This window comes from Chiloscyllium plagiosum, chromosome 29, assembly GCF_004010195.1.
Source record: "Chiloscyllium plagiosum isolate BGI_BamShark_2017 chromosome 29, ASM401019v2, whole genome shotgun sequence".
NCBI lineage: Eukaryota > Metazoa > Chordata > Chondrichthyes > Orectolobiformes > Hemiscylliidae > Chiloscyllium > Chiloscyllium plagiosum.
In genome coordinates, this window is record NC_057738.1 from 16,718,019 (window position 1) to 16,734,984 (window position 16,966).

General features: G+C 41.0%; 1 long non-coding RNA gene across 2 annotated transcripts in view; it reads right to left on the bottom strand.

Moving 5' to 3' along the window:
* Nucleotides 1-532: 532 nt before the first annotated feature.
* Nucleotides 533-16,966, bottom strand: part of LOC122564403 — a 40,070-nt gene continuing 23,636 nt past the window's right edge. Inside the window, exons 3-4 of one of the 2 annotated variants that reach the window (XR_006315907.1) lie at nucleotides 14,825-14,893; nucleotides 533-2,701 (exon numbers count right to left, since the gene is read on the bottom strand). This is a non-coding gene — a long non-coding RNA (uncharacterized LOC122564403). Of the gene's footprint in view, nucleotides 2,702-12,729; nucleotides 14,894-16,966 lie in introns of those variants that run through there. The other variant, XR_006315906.1, reaches the window with a different exon arrangement.

The following is a 16,966-nucleotide window of genomic DNA, read 5'->3' on the forward strand; positions in this document are numbered from 1 at the left end:
GGGAGACCAGAAGTTGGATTGGTATTGCTAAATTGCCCTAGTGCCCAGAGATGTGTAAGTTAGGTGGATTAGCCATGGCAAATGCAGGGTTATACGGATAGGTTAAGGAGGCTGAGTTCTGGGTGGGATGATCTTTGGTGAGTAGGTGTGGACCTGTTGGGCCAAATGACCTGTTTCCAAACTGTAGGGATTCTATGAAGTCTATTCAATGACATACAAGATATGCATCACCCTCTGCGTGAAAAAGGTGCCCATTAGGTTCCTTTTAAATCTTTCCCCTCTCACTTTAAACTTATGCTGTCTAGTTTTTGATTCCCCCACCATGGGGAAAAGGCCTTGTCTATTCACCCTATCCATGTCCTTCATCATTTTATAAACCTCTATAAGGTCATCCCTCAGCTTCTGACGCTTCAGAGAAAACAGCCTCCGCCTATTCAGCCTATCCCTGTAGCTCAAACCCTCCAATCCTGGCAACATTCTTTTAAATATTTTGTGAACACAACATCCTTCCTACAGTAGGAAGACCAGAACTGCATGCAGTATTCCAAAAGTGGCCTAACAATGTCCCGTACAGCCACAGATTGGATGGTAGTTTGCAAGAACAGTATCATTAACGGTTTTCTTCTGGAGGAGAAGAATGATGATGAAAAATTTAAAGAAGGGAGGGACAATATGTGAAGAGATAGAACCATTTTTAATATCAAGTGACAAGGGGACTAGGAGAAGTTGGGTCATCAAAAGATTCATGGGAGTTAGATTGAGGGAACAAATAGTGGGTCTCATGGTTAGAACCAGCTCAAAGTTTATGAACTTTGGTTTACATCAGAAACATGATTTGTGCTATATTGTATGCCAAGGATCAGGAGTCCAGTTCTTTATTCTACCATGGTTAATCATTTCTGCATCAATTATATATATGCCAAATATATATCCTTACTCAATGTTGGATGCTGAGTTGGTAAATCTATACATATTTATCTCAGAAGGCAGCAAAACCCCAATGATAATCCATTTAACAATACTCTGATTCAGTGGCACTTAAAACAATTGATGAAGTTGTTGTTCAGTCTTTTCTCCTTATGCAAGTGCTTTTTAAACTGGTTTTTATCAATATCTACAGATAAATTTACAGATTGTATTGGAATGACAAAAATATTTAATTATCTTAATTCCCAATTCCCCATCTGCTCCTTACATTAAAAGCTCTAAAGATTGTATTTTGTCAAAATGCACATTGAAAAACCTTGTTAATTATTACAACTATGTTACAAACAAAATTATCCACTGCAAGAGATGATCATAATATGTTTAATGTACACATTTTAAAAAACTATGCTTGTCATATTTCAAAAATATTAGTACTTACAACACTAGATTGGTTACATATGAATTTATTTGTCAATTTTATAAGTCACCATTTTTCAAAACATTATATATTCACAATTGCTAACAATACATTTCACTGCTAATACAGCTTCACAATATTTTGCTATTGTGAAAACCTAGATTATTTTTGGAACTGTCACTGAGACTGTAAAAGTGGCAACTATAAATGTTGTAAATAATTGTAGCTTGTTATTGAGCTTAATTTTAACATGTTGGTATTTTCTTGAGGTTTGATGATGTTCAAATTAAAAATAGAATTTTATTGATTTTTGCTGAATTCATGCTGCTTTTGGGATCTGTTTTCTCCCCCAGCATTTGATGCTGAACATGAAAATAAAATCTGACATTTTAAAAAGTCAATAAAAGCAGACTTTAGAAACCCTTACAATTGTACATATTTAAAATATATTGATTATATTTGTATCATAATACTATATATTATTTAAAATGAAATTAATACATTCATTTTTTTGTCAGATTGCCAAAAAAATCGTATAGATAGGAAGAGTAAGCAATGTTTCAATTGTACATCAAAAACATGTCATACCTTTTCCCTTATGAAGCATGTGGCAGAAAACCAATATATAGTTTATTTATAGTCTTTTCTGTTGTTATTGCTACTGGGATAAGTAGGTCATTGGCATCAACCCACAAACTAAATGAGTTTACTTGATTGGTTCCATGTTGTGCAGCATTCTTATGAGCAACATGCATTGATAACATTCTTTGTCTTCAGTGATAATATTTGTTCAGATATGGGAGAAGGCAAATGAATTATTATCATTCCTAATTAATATTAACAGCTGGTTTGACTCAAATTCAACACCAGAAAAGGTGATGTAATATTGGTAATTTAAATTTAAGGGTAAATTTTTTTCCAAATATTTAGATTAAATTGATACCACCCTGTTCATATAGTTAGTCTTAAGTAACACCTTGATTCAGTGTTGGTCCTTGTGGTGAAGTGAAAAGGTCCCAAGAAGGAGATACTGCATTATTGGAGATACCATCTTCAAGATGAGATGTTATACTAAGGTACCTTTAAACTTAAAACTCCTGTGGTACTATTTACAAAACAGCAGGGGAACTACCTTAGTCAATATTTATCTCCAGCCAAACCACCAAAATAAAGTAACTGGTCAGTTATTTTCTTTGCTAACTATCAGATTTTGTTAATGCAAATTACCTGCTGTGTTTGCTAAGTGATTCACTGTCTATGATATACTTCGGAAACTCCTGAGGGAAAGATGTTTATCAATGCGTGGATCGTTTCTCACTTTCTCAGTTTAGGACACAATGCCTCAGTTTCCAGTTCCTGTGAATAAAGAATTCAAGGTTCGTAATAAATATTCCTTATGTCTAAAATCTGAACAATTCCCTTCAACATTTTGCAAATGCAAAGTGGGAGACACCTTCAAGAACATAATGTGTTTGATCATTCATTCAGCAGCTACATGATCTGGGTCAATAATGTTCCATGAAATTAGTGATCAAAACTCATCTGTCTCTTTGGTCAATAATCTTCACCTTTGAAGTATGGAATAATTAATGACTTGCAATACAGCAATTTAATCAGCTTCTCTTCAGCTCATATTTCAATAACTTTATGCCAGTTATGGTTTTCTTGAAAATATTTGTCTATCTAGCCAAAACAGTTGACATGCTGTTTACACTACATTTGCAGACATGTATGATGGAATCTTATAGGGGCTCTGAGTGATGTGGGTTCGATTCCCTGTGTGGGTTTCCTCCGGGTGCTCCAGTTTCCTCCCATGGTGCAAAGATGTGTAGGTCAGGTGAATTGGCCATGCTAAATTGCCCATAATGTAAGGTGCATTCGTCAGGGATAAATATAGGGTAGGTGAATAGGTCTGGATGGGTTACTCTTCAAATGGTCGGTGTGGACTGGTTGAGCTAAATGACCTATTTCCATACTTTAGGGAATCTAATCTCATAATCATTATTGCAACTCTCCAACACCCTGGCAGGGCAGTCTGGAAGCACAGACTTTGGTTGCAGGGTGGACCAGCAACTAACATTGGAAGGCTGCAAAGGGGCACATTGTGCATACAGGCAGGCATCCAGGCCACAGATTGAACCAGGCTGCATCCACAGTCTGTATCATCTCAGGGACTCTGTCAGTCTCATACATGTATTATGTCAGCTGCTTACCAAGGCAGACTGTATGTACAGCAAGCAAGCAACCATGTATCAAATTCTTAAGAGGGTAGTCTTCACGTAATTCCAAAGAGGTATCCATCCATCAAGGGATTCTGGCACAGAAGGTCAAAGTCTGGGCACTTCTCATCTGGGACTCTTCAGATATGTTGCTCAAGAGGTGGAACATGATCCATCTGTTGGCTCAACACTATCTGCAAGGGGGTTATATTGTAAAGATCGATGGAAGGGACTCATCAGGATGGGGTTGGTTCATGTTTGGGAGCACACTGGCTTCATGTGTGGGGGATTGGTGAATGACCATATCTGGAATGGTCACCTACTCTGTCAGGGTTTGTCTGCGAAAGGTAGGCAAGTACGGGTGCAAATGAGTATAGACATCTTGTATGGGAACTTGTGGAAGTGCAAAGTCAATGGGGCTCTCAGGATGTGAATTTGGATATTCAGGACTCACAGGCATATTCGGTGAGGCTGAAAATCAAAACTGAGCAATGGGGAAGAAAATGACTGCGCCCAAACTTGGAGTGGATGGGATGTATGACTCATTGCCTGAGGCATGGGGCTGCTGGATCCAGCAACGTTAAGGCTTTTAAAGAGAAAGAACATTGTGCACTGACCTGTGGGATTCGCATTCACTAGCTTCCCCCAGTGCACTGTTTCCCTTTGTGCAAGTCCCTGGACCTCTCTCCTACAGATATTGCTGGATAACTCACTGACAGCTAGATGTCTGTATACAGTGGCAGTTAAAGAATAGGGATGTTGTATCAGGAGGGCTAGAAGTGTCAACACGACCCAACGACATGAAAAACCATTGTTCCTCTTGTTTGCAGACAACACAGCAGTCTCTCAGCACAGACCTCCATCCATGAAACTTCATCGAGGGCTATAAAACGATTCCTGATGCTATCACCATGCTGTTTGGGCCAAACAATCAGATCTAAGTACAGCAGTGAACTTTATATAAAAGTGGAAAATTGATTTCAACCATTATCACCCATGTCACCAAAGTGACTCTAAGTCTTCCTGCTCTCTCTCTCTATCCCACTACACCTTGCTGTACTCCCTGGTTTCACAGCTGGGCTGGAGAGAGCCTCCTTGTCAGCACTGACTCTCAAGGTTTGTCAGATGAGGCCACGGGCCAGATATACTGAGGGTTCTCTTGCTAGATTTAACCCCTTAAACAGGATCGCCAAGTCCTTTTGGGAGATTCAAAATGCCACTTTTCACTTTTTGAAATTTTCCAGGAACACTTTGAGCAAGCTGAGTGGCTTTGGAATGACAGTGCTCATTTGGCTGCAAAGTGGCCTCTTAAATATGGTGGGGGTGCAAGGTGTTCCAATTTTTTGGCAGTTTTTCAATGAGTCAGAGGTTGTTCTAGGAATGGACCAAGGTAAGACAGGACCAACATTTAATGTTAGGTGAGACTGGTTGCAAATGGCAAATTTGGTTTGATACGGTGAGAGAATTCATTAGGCATTACTGTTGGAAGCCCTGCAGAAAACTCGACACAACTCGTACTTAGCCAAAGAAAAATAACAGCCAGCTTGTAATGTTGATAGGGTTATCTATTTATAAAGGTTTTTCAATATAAATTAATTTTATAACTTGGTGGGGCCTTGAGAACTACACAGCTCAGTTGTTTAGATTGCTGGTTTATGGTTCAGAATATTACTGATAGTGCAGTCTCGTTCCAGCTGAGGCAAACCTTGCTCTGTTCCTGAATGTGAAGGCAAATCACCAAGAAAACAGTGAGGTGATGTATCAGAAGACAATGAGGAAAAAAATCTGCCAGTAGGCCTAGCACATGTGAAGATTGTTATGGATCTCACTAATCTAAGAAATTAAAGAAATTATTACCTTGACTCCTATCATAGATCCTTAAAACATTATTTGGACAAGTATGGCAGTACTTTTTGTTTGCTAGAGCAGTCCAAAACCAATCACTCTGCTTTCTCTTCTTCCAATCTCATGTTACCTTCCACAATTTCTGACATACTGATTTTTTTTTTTTAAATGTTTTTTTTCAGCAACGTTCAGAGATGTTATTACACACCCCTGGAGCCGGTGGAACTTGAATTCAGGATTCCCTGTCCACAGCTAAGGACATAACAACTGTGCCACAAGAGTCCCCTCTGACATACTGAAATGATGATTTCAAACATAATGAGAAGTGTTATGGACCAGACCAAAGCCCCTTAAAACACGTTAAGGGATTAGCCTAGACCCTAACTTTTTCTTGTTTTAAAGGCAAGTGCCAGGAGTTGTGTTCCAGATGCAATTTAATTGGTTAAACGACCATGCTTGAAGCAAACACACTTTTTCATATACAGTAGCGCCTTGACTTACGAACTTAATCCGTTCCGGGACCCGGTTCGCGAACCAAAAAGTTCGTGAACTGAATCAATTTTTCCCCATTGCTCGGATAGCGTAAGAATGCTTGGACGGCTGTTCACAGCTCATGCGCTAAAGACGAACTGAATGAGATCACGCGGGGCCGGAGAGCTTTTGCGTTCAACAGCGCGTAGCAAAGCAGAACAATGAAACCACGTGGTTGCACACGGGATTTTTGCGTTCGTATCTTCGTTCGTACCTTGAATTTCGTACGTACGTTGAAGCAAAATTTTACATACAATCCTGTTCGTAAACCGATTTGTTCGTGAACGGGGTTGTTCGTATGTCGAGGCGCTATTGTACTATAGTTAAATGCAGACAAAATCAAAATAAAAGAATTGGCTTAACTGTAACTCTAACAAAATACTTAACAAAATAATAAACTACTTATTGTAGGCTAACCAAACAAGAGAAGAGGATATGGCAGCATTACAGAGCAGCCATAACAATTCCAGGAGTGGGCAGCGATTCAGCTTTTTAGATCATTGGGATCTTTTCTGGGGCAGAGGCAACATGTTCAAGAGGGATGAGTTGCATCTGAACTAGATGGAGACCAATATCTTGGCAGCTAGGTTTGCTAGTGCTTCAAGGGAGGATTTAAATTAGATGGGCAGGCAGGGTGGGATCCTCAACAGCAGAGAGGCAAGTGCGAAGCTCAAAAGAGATACAGTAATGAGAAATAGTAAGTTGAAGAGGCAGGTCAGGCTGGAACATAACAGGAAGCAAGGATGGCTGTTGGATTAAATTGCATTTATTTCAATGCAAGAGGGTTGACAGGTAAGGCCGATAAACTCAGAGCGTGGAGAGGTGTGTGGGACTGAGATATTCTAGCCATTACGGAAACTAAGGGAGAGACAGGACTGGCAGCTTAATGTGCCGGTTACAGGTGCTTTAGTTGGGACAGAGGTGGTCGAAGGAGGGGAGGGAGAGTTGCATTTTTGATTAAGGCGAGTATCACAGCAGTAGTCAGAGATGAAATTACAGAAGGATCATCGAGTGAGGCTTTGTGGGTGGAGCTAAGAAATAAGGGGATGTTAATGTTATTGGGGTTGTACTATAGTCCCCAAATAGTCAACAGGAATTAGAGGAACAAATATGCAGGGAGATTGGGGAGACTTGCAGGAGCAATAGGGTTGTCATAGAGGGGATTTTAATTTTCCTGACATAGACTGGGAATGCCATAGCGTTAAAGGCTTAGATGGGGTGAAATTTGTTAGATGCATTCAGGAAAGTGTTTTCATGCAATATATAGGGTCCTACTCGGGAAGGGGCAAAACTCGACCTGCTCTTGGGAAATAGGACAGGACAGGTGTTGGAGGTGACAGTGGGGAGCAATTTGGGATCAGTGACCATAGTTCTAATAATTTTAAAATAGTTATGGAGAGGAACAAAACTGGTCCACAGGTTCGAGTTCTAAATTGGAGCGAGGTGAATTTTGATGAAATTAGACAGGAGTTTGCAGGGTTTGACTGGAGTAGTTTGTTTTCAGGTAAAGGCATCTCTGGGAAGTAAGAGGCCTTTAAAAGTGAGATAGCTGGAGTTTATGGTCTATATGTCCCTGTGAGGGTGAAGGGCTACGTTGGCAGGAATAGGGAACCCTGAATGACAAGAGATGTTGAGGCTTTGACTTGAAAAAAGGTGTGGCTCAGGTATAGGCAGCTGGGATCAAGGGAATACCTGGAGGTATAAAGGGGATCAGAAGGAAATCAGAACGGCGAAAAGGGTGCATGAGATAGCCTTGGCTGAGGTGAATCCAAAGAGGCACTTTAAGTAAATTGAAGGAAAAAGAATAACTAGAGAAAGAATTGGGCCCCTCAAGGACCACAGTGGACACATTTGTGTCGAACTGCAGGAGATGGACAGGATTCTTAATGAATATTTCTCCTCTGTGTTAACCATGGAGAAAGATATTAAGAGTTGGGAACTTGAGGAGGTTAGTGGTGTTATCTTGGGGAAAATCAATATCACAGTTGAGGAGGTGACAGATATATTAGAATGTATGAGGATGGATAAATCTCTTGGTTCTGACCAGATATATCCAAGAACACTGCAAGAGGCTAGACAAAAAATTGCAGCATCGCTGGCTGATATTTTTGCATCATCGTTAGCCACGGGTGAGGTCCTGGAACATGGGAGGGTAGTGAATGTTTTGCCACTATTCAAGAAGGGCTGCAAAGAAAAGCCTGGGGCGGCACGGTGGCTCAGTGGCTAGCACTGGTGCCTCACAGCGCCAGGGACCCAGGTACCCAGGTTCAATTCCAGCCTTGGGTGACTGTCTGTGTGGAGTTTGCACCTTCTCCCCGCGTCTGTGTGGGTTTCCTCCGGGTGCTCTGGTTTCCTCCCACAGTCCAAAGATGTGCCGGTCAGGTGAATTGGCCATTCTAAATTGCCCATAGTGTTAGGTGCATGTGTCTGGGTGAGTTACTCTTCGGAGAGTCGGTGTAGACTTGTTGGGCCGAAGGGCCTATTTCCACACTGTAGGGAATCTAATCTAATATAAATCATTAAGCTTAACATCTGTGGTGGGGAAGATACTTGAGAACATTCTGAGGGATAAGACATTCATACATTTGGAAAGACAGGGTTTGATTAGGAGTAGTCAGCTTGGCTTTGTGCGTGGGAGATCATGCATCACAAACTTGTTAGAGTTCTTTCATGAAGTGACCATGAAGGTTGATGAGGACAGGGTGGTAGATGTAGTCTCTGTGGATTTCAGTCAGGCCTTTGATAAGATTCAGCATGGTAGGCTGCTCTGGAAGATCAGATTGCATGGAATCTAGGGTAAGTGGGCAAATTGGATACAAAATTAATTTGACGGTAGGAAGCAGAGGGTAATAGTGGAAGGATGCATGTTGGACTGGAGGCCTGTGATGAGTGGAGTGCCTCAGGGATCAGTGCTGGGCCCATATTGTCTGTTATCTATATCAATGGTTTGGATGAGAATCATGGCATGTTTAGTAAGTTTGCTGATGATACTAAAATAGGCAGTATCGAGGACAGTGAGGAAGGTTCTCAGAAATTGCAGCAGGACCTTGATCAGCTGGGGACGTGGGCCAAGAAATGGCAAATGGAGGTTAATATAGATAAGTGCGAGGTCTTGTATTTTGGGAACTCAAACCAAGGTAAGAGTTTCATGGGGAATGGTAGGGCCTTAAGGTATGCAGTGGAACAGAGAGATCTTGGAGTTCAGGATCATAGTTCTCTGAATGTGGAGTCACAGGTAGGACAGGGCAGTTAAGAAGGCTTTTGCACACTGGCCTTCATCACTTAGGGCACTGAGTACATGAGTTGGGAAGTTATGTTGCACTAATACAGGACATTGGTGAGGCTGCACTTGGAGTATTGTGTTCAGTTTTGGTCACCTTGTTATAAGAAGGATGTTATTATACTGGAAAAAATGCAAAAGTAGTTTACAAGGATGTTGCTTGGACTCAATGGTCTGAATTATAGGGAGAGGTTGGACAAATTAGGACTTTTTTCTTCAGAGCGTAGGAGGTTGAGGGAGGACTTTATTGAAGATCATGAGAGGCATGGATAGGGTGAATGCACTCAGTCTTTTTCCCCAGTTGGAGAATTGAGGACTAGAGGGCATCAGTTTAGGTTAGAGGGGAAAGAATAAAAAGGAACCTGAGGGGCAACCTTTTTACACAGAGGGTGGTATGCGCATGGAATGAGCTGCCAGTATGAAGTAGGTGAGGCGGGTACATTAACAACATCTAAAAGGCATTTGGACAAATACATGGATTGGAAAGGATTAGAAAGATATGGTCAAGTGCAGGGAAATGGAGTTAGTGTGGACAGACATTTTGGTCAGCATGGACCAGTTTGGGCCAAAGTGCCTGTCTCTGTGCTATAGGACTCTATGGCTCTATTAACTGTTCCAATACAGTAAAATCCCATAAGCACATCTTTAACAAAGGCAAAGTCAGTAGTATAGATTGCCTCATGTGCAATTCTAGCAGTAGGAAGAGAACTGAAGCTTTTAGCTGTAACAGCTTCCATATCCAGCTTCAGGATCCCAGCAACTGTTTCTGAAAGCTAAAACTTGGTTTTGCAGAAGCTTGACCACACCCATTCAGACTAATTCTATTGTTCCAACGTTAAACAAAAAAACCGAAAGCCTCACAAGCTGTTTACTTTATTTGCTTGAAGCAAACCGCTTGATACCTCTGTCTTAACCTCACTTCATAAAAATAACTAGGACGAGATATAGCTCTTAAAGCCATAGTATTGTCACAGATGAAAGGGAATGTAGATCAAATCTTGGCAAGCCAGTTTGTGAAAATTTGTCTTTCAGGATTATGGGAATTAAATTTTAATGACTGGCCATCAGCACTTTATCTTGAAACAGACAGTTAAGCCATTTAAACTTGGTCATTGGAGAGCATCTTAGTCAGCCATTAACATCCAAGGCTAAGCTGATAAAATTTTCAGGCAAGCTTGAAAATAGGAGACCAATCTGCACAGAAAAGGAAATAGGCTATTTAGATATTCAAATCAGAAACTTATGCCAGATGGGGACCCAATTACAATTTTCAGATACAAATGAGCAGATCTGGGTCCTTTCATTCCCTCTAATTAGCTAACACCCTCTAGCATTTGGGAGAGCAGAAATGTAGGCTTACAAAACAAGAGAAGAGGATATAGCATTATTACAGAGCAGCTGTTTGGATAATAATACCTAGAACGGATAGGGTATACAAACATAGCTAAGCAGCAAGAAAAAATCTTTTAGAAAGGTAAAATGAATGGGTCATTACTTGAGTGCAGATTGTATTCGGAACAAAATAAATTAATTAATGGCACAAATGAAGGTTAACAGGTATGGTCTGAGAGCTATTATGGAGATATGGGTACAAGGAGATCAAAAGCTGTGAACTAAATATTCAAGGGTATGTGACTTTAGACATCGCTGTTTGATGGGTCAGAGAATAAATCAAGAGGGCATGGAACAAAGGCAGTGCGTTAATCACAGGTGATCTACTGTCATGTAGATAGGAATAGTCAAACTGGCAGAAGTAACCATGAGAAATCATAGAGTATGTTCTGGACAGTTGCTGAGAACAATATGTTGTTGTGAATCCAACCAGGGACTAGACTATTTTGTTTTTCATGATGTGAAATGAGGCAAGTTTACTAAATGATGAGAGGCAGTGACCATAACATTGTAGAATTTAGCATTTATTTTGAGGGGGAAAAAAATCTTGGGTTAGAAACTACTGTGCTAAGCTTAAATAATGGTAATTACAAATGAATGAGGGCAGAGCTGACTGGAGTGGACAGAGAAAGGAATTTAGAAGCAAACCTTGTTGAGATACAATGGCAGACTTTTAAGGAAGTTTGTGGCTCACAACAAGATATATCCCATGGAGAAAAAGAATTTGAGGAAGGGGTAAGCCAACCATGGTCAACTAGGGTAGTTAAGAGTAATATCACATTGTACTTTTTTTTTCTTTCAATGTGGCAAAGATAAGTGGCAAGCCAGAGGATTTTTAAAATGAACAAAAGATCACAAAAAAGGAGGAAAAAATAATTTTCAGGGTAAACTTACAATTAATCTCAAGATGGACAGCAAGATCATCTTCAAAATGAACATGGGCCCCATAGAAAACAGAGCTGGGGAAAATATAATAGGGAACCAGGAAATAGCAGAAGCATTGAATAAATACTTTCATTGGGCTTCATAGCAGAAGTTGATACCATTTCAAAATTACTAAATAATTAAGAGGAAAAAACATGGAGAGGAAATAAATATAAAAATGAGTGAAAAAGTGTTAAGGAAATAAATGGGGCTAAAGACTGGTCAGTCTTCTAGACCTGATGGAATGTAGCTCCAGAGATAATGAATGCACTCGTAGTAATCTGCCAATAATTCTTAGATTCTGGAAAAGTCCCAGATGATTGGTAACTGCGAATGTAGCATCTTTGTTTATAAAGGGACAGGGACAATAAACAGGTAACCATAGGCCAATTAATGTGATATCTATTATTGGGAAAATATTAGAATCTACTTTACAGGACGTAATAGCAGAGTATTTAGAAATAAGTCAAATGATCAAGGAGAATCAGCGTGGTTTAGACAATAGACAATAGGTGATGAGTAGGCCATTCTGCCCTTCGAGGCTGCACCACTATTCAATATGATCATGGCTGATCATCCTTAATCAGTATCCTGTTCCTGCCTTATCTCCATAACCCTTGAAGACTTCTTACAGTGTGGAAACAGGCCCTTCAGCCCAACAAGCCCACACTGACCCGCCGAAGCGCACCCCACCCAGACCCATTCCCTTACATTTACCCCTTCGCCTAACACTACGGGCAATTTAGCATGGCCAATTCACCTCACCTGCACACCTTTTGATTGTGGGAGGAAACCGGAGCACCCGGAGGAAACCCACGCAGACACGGGGAGAATGTGCAAACTCCACACAGTCAGTCGCCTGAGGCAGGAACTGAACCCGGGTCTCTGGAGCTGTGAGGCAGCAGTGCTAACCACTGTGCCACCGTGTCGCCCACTTTCTTGAAAGAGAAATGATGCCAACAAATTTACTACAATTCTTTGTGAAGGTGCCATTCACAACTCCTCAGACACTGAAGCACTCCATGTTCAAATGCAACAGGATCTGGATAATATCCAGGCTCAAGATAAAAACCAGCAAATAAGGTTGTTGATTTGCTCACTGAGCTGGTAAGTGTATTTGCAGACATTTCATCACCATTCAAAATAACATCAGTGTGCCTCCAGTGAAGCATTGGTGTTCTGTCCCACTTGGTGTTTGTGTCTGGGTCTGCTCCAGTTGGTGGTGTCATTTCCGGTTTTATTGTTAATTCTGTTTCTTGATATATGGGGTCCAACTCTAGATGTTTGTTAATGGAGTTCTAGGTTGAGTGCCAGGTTTCCAGGAATTCCTGTGCATGTCGCTGTTTGGCTTGTCCTAGGGTGGATACGTTGTCACAATCGAATTGGTGCCCTTCATTGTTCATGTGTATCTCTCTTGATGGCTAATTGATATTCTTGTACCTTGGTGGCTAATTTCCCTCCGGTTTGCCCTCTGTAGTGCTTTTGGCAGTCTTAATATGGTATTTTGTATATAGCATTGGTCCTGCTGGTTGTGGGTATGGGGTCCTTTATACTTGTTAGTAGCTGTCATACTGTGGTGTTGGTTTGTGTACTATCATGATACTTAGGGGTCAGAGTAGTCTGGTGGTCATTTCTGATATGTCCTTAATGTATGGCGATGTGGCCATGTCCAGATGTGTTGTGGTATGTCATGCAGGTATCAACAGGCTAAACTTTTTGGGGTACCTGTTTCTGAAGACATCATGTAGATGTTCTTCTGTTTTGCATGACTCTGGGGTGCTGTAATGTTTTTTGACTCGTGTGAACAATGTTCTGATGCAGCTTCATTTGTGGGTGTTGGGATGGTTGCTGCTGTAGTTGGGTACTTAGTCTTTGTGGGTGGCCTTACGTTTGACCATTATGTCCAGGAAGGGGAGTTGGTTGTTGTTCTCTTCTTCCTTGGTGAATTTTATGCCGGTAAGGATGTTGTTTGAGTTGTTAGGTTTCCTCTAGCTATGCACGTTTGGTAATGTCAAAGGTGTCATCTACATAATGGACCCACAGTTTAGGTTGGATAGTGTTCTAGTCTTTGCATGACAGCTTCTGCTATTAGTCCTGACATCGGTGACCCCATGGGTGTTCTGTTGATTTGTTTGGCCGTTGAAGATGAAATGGGCTGTGAGGTACAGATCTAGTCGTTTGAGGGTGCTGTCTTTGCTGATGGTGTTGGTGCTCTAGGTTGCCTACATTCCTGGTCCTTCGAGTAGGGGATGTCTATGAAGGTGAACAGTGCTATCACATCAAAGGAGACTATACTCTCATGTTTGTCTATTTTAGTGTTCTTGATGATGTCAAGGAATTCTTAGGCAGAGTAGATGGAGTGTGCTGAGTTGTCCACTGGGTGTTTTAGTTTTTGATGCAGTTCTTTAGCTAATCTATATGCAGGTGTTCCTGGATGTGAATCTATGGGTCTGAGTGGAGCCCCTAATTTGTGGACATTGGGGAGTCCATAGAAGCGGGGTGTGTTGGATCCCTCTGGCTTCATTTTTTGGAAATTGTCTTGTTAATTTTTTCCAACTTGTGGAGATTTCTCAGGGTAACTCTGATGCAGTTTTCCAGTTGTAGAATTGGGTATGTTGCCATCTGTTGATAGGTGTCGGTATCTGCTAGCAGTGTATTAGCTTTCTCTATGCAATGTGCTGTTCAGTATGACAGTCATGCATCCTCTGTCCACTGGTAGGATTACAATGTTTCTGTCCTTCCTGAGTCCTCCTAGGGCTTTTTTCCCTTGTGTGTTGAGGGTGTCTCCTTCTCTCTTTCTGATTAATGTTGGAGGCACTGTCTGTCTGGTAGTCTGCCAGATTTCCTCTGTGAGTCCAGTGTTCTTTAGTGGCTTCTAATGCTGCTAGGAAATCAATTTAATTGGCGTTTCTGTGGATGTAATTCAGTCCTTGTACCAGTACGGCTCTCTTAGTGTCTGTTAATGGTTGGTCTGACAGGTTCTTTATCCAAATGTCTGATTTGCCCATGTCAATCTTATGGGTGAGTTTGGTCAGTTTCTCCTGTAGGGACCAGTCTTTTCTTTGTCTTGATCTTCTGTTGTTTCATTAAGATGGCTAGTTCTAGTGTTGGGTTCCATTCATGGTTGGTCGTGTTTGTGTACAGAGTTTTTTGGTGAGTGATTTCCCTTTCATATTTTTGGAGGCGGTCAACCATTACTCATAGCATCCTGTGGCCGTTTTGTTCTGCTACTTTCTGTACATGTGGGGTGTTGGCAGGTGGGTTGTATTTTGTATAGTGTGGTCATACCTGTTTTCTGGGGCATTCATGCAGAAAGTGCTCAGTCGGATGGCATTGGTTTCCCATTGTCAGGCAAGTCTATATAGGACAAACAGGAAGGAAATAAGCCATCAAGGTACATGAACACCAATTAGCCATTAAACGACATGACCAGCTAGCACTTGTATCCATATGTACGGACAATGAAGGACACCAATTTGACTGGGACAATATATTCATCAAAGGCACATTGGTGTTACCTAGAATGGTAATGAAGTGTCAGCGAACACATTGTTATGGATCAGCTCAGACCCCCTCAAAACATTTCAAGAAGGTCGCCCAGATCCTAATCTTTTTTAGTTGTTTTAAGTAGGTATAAAATGGATATTCTAGGAGTGATGCAGCTGGTCAAAACCCCTCAGTTTTATACAAAACAATTCATTTACAGGGTACCAAATACAACACAAACAAAAGAGAACAGAATACAGGATAACTTCGGTAAAAGTGGGTACTGCAGATGCTGGAGATTATGGTGCTGGGAGAGCACAGCAGGTCAGGCAGCATCCGAGGAGCAGGAGAGTCAACGTTTCAGGCAATAGCCCTTCATCAGGATAATTTAATCTCTCCAAAATCCCAATTTAATGATGCTAGTCCAAATGCCTGCAACAGTCCCCATAAATACCCACTTGGCAAAAAGGTAAAATCAGACACAGGTTCTTATGGGAGAGAGAGATTGCAGAGAGATTTATTATGGAACCTCCTTCCACTGTAGCTGTTTCTTTGGGTCACCCAGCTTAAACTGACCAGCAGCTCTAAACAGTCGGACTACTAAAACAAAACAAGCCCAAGAAAAGCTGAGCTGGGAGAACTGGCTATTCCCCTTTCATTGTACAAGTTATTTTTTAAAACTTAAAAGCTACTTCAAGTAGATAAACCCAGACATATTGGAACCCCTGACTTTATGATCCCTCTCAAAATAAAACCAAGTACAACATAACCTTGTTAAGGGATTAGCATCATCACACCATCTCCCTTTTTTTTATGAAAAAGAACCATCAATATCCAAAGAAGGCTTCATTTTAAAACCCCCTTCTTAAACTAATTTTACACTGTTAGTACACTACAACACCCATATACGTTATATTGACTATAAACATGCAAACATGCACTGCAACATTCTGTTTCGGCCCATTTACTCCTGCCACCTAACACCTCCATTTCTCATCCAAGTCTCGACAATGTGTCAACAATCACGTTTTCTCATCTTGCCACATGCAGTTTTCAACTTGAATGGCTATAACAAGAAGTTCCACCTATACAGGCTGGTATTTTTGTCCTTTAATTTCTCGACAAACTTCAATGGGTTATGATCAGTGTATATGATTGTCTCAGATATACTACTGGGAACATAAATGTTAAAATGTTGTAACGTCAACACCAAGCTCAAAATCTCCTTTTCAACTGTGAATGTTTCTGCTGATGACTGTTCAATTTCCTGAAGAAATACCTGCAAAATCATTTTATCACCTTGTCATCTTTCTGTAAGAACACAGCATTGACACCCGTATCACTTTCATCGATAGCCACCTTAAATGGCTTTGCGTAATTTGGTGTGGCTAACACTGGGCCAGTGGTTAATACAGCTTTCAGGCTGTCAAATGCCTTCTGACTGTCAGCCATCCACTGAACCTTCTTGCCTTTCTATCGTAATTCAGTGAGTGGAGCAGCCATGTTATGAAAATTTGGTGCGGATTTCCGGTAAAATCCATTCAATCTCAGGAATGGCCGTACTGTTCTCTTTGTCGATGATATGGGAAGCTCCCCAATTACCTTTGATTTTGTATTCCATGGGGTCACTTGTCAATGTCCAACAACATGGCCCAGGAAGGTGGCTTGGGCTTTGGCAAATTCATTTTTAGCCAGGTTTATCACCAAGCCTGCCTCCCGAAGCCGATTGAACAATTCTGATAAATGTTACAAATGTTCCTTCCAAATCACCAGGTCATCTATATACATGACACCATTAGTAATTTGAAAATGACCTTATTGGTTAGTCTTTGAAAGGTGGCTGGAACATTTTACATACCAAATGGCATGACTTTAAATTGATATAGTCCATTTGGCATTATGAAAGTCAAAATTGACTTCATTCTTTTGGACAGAGGTACCTGC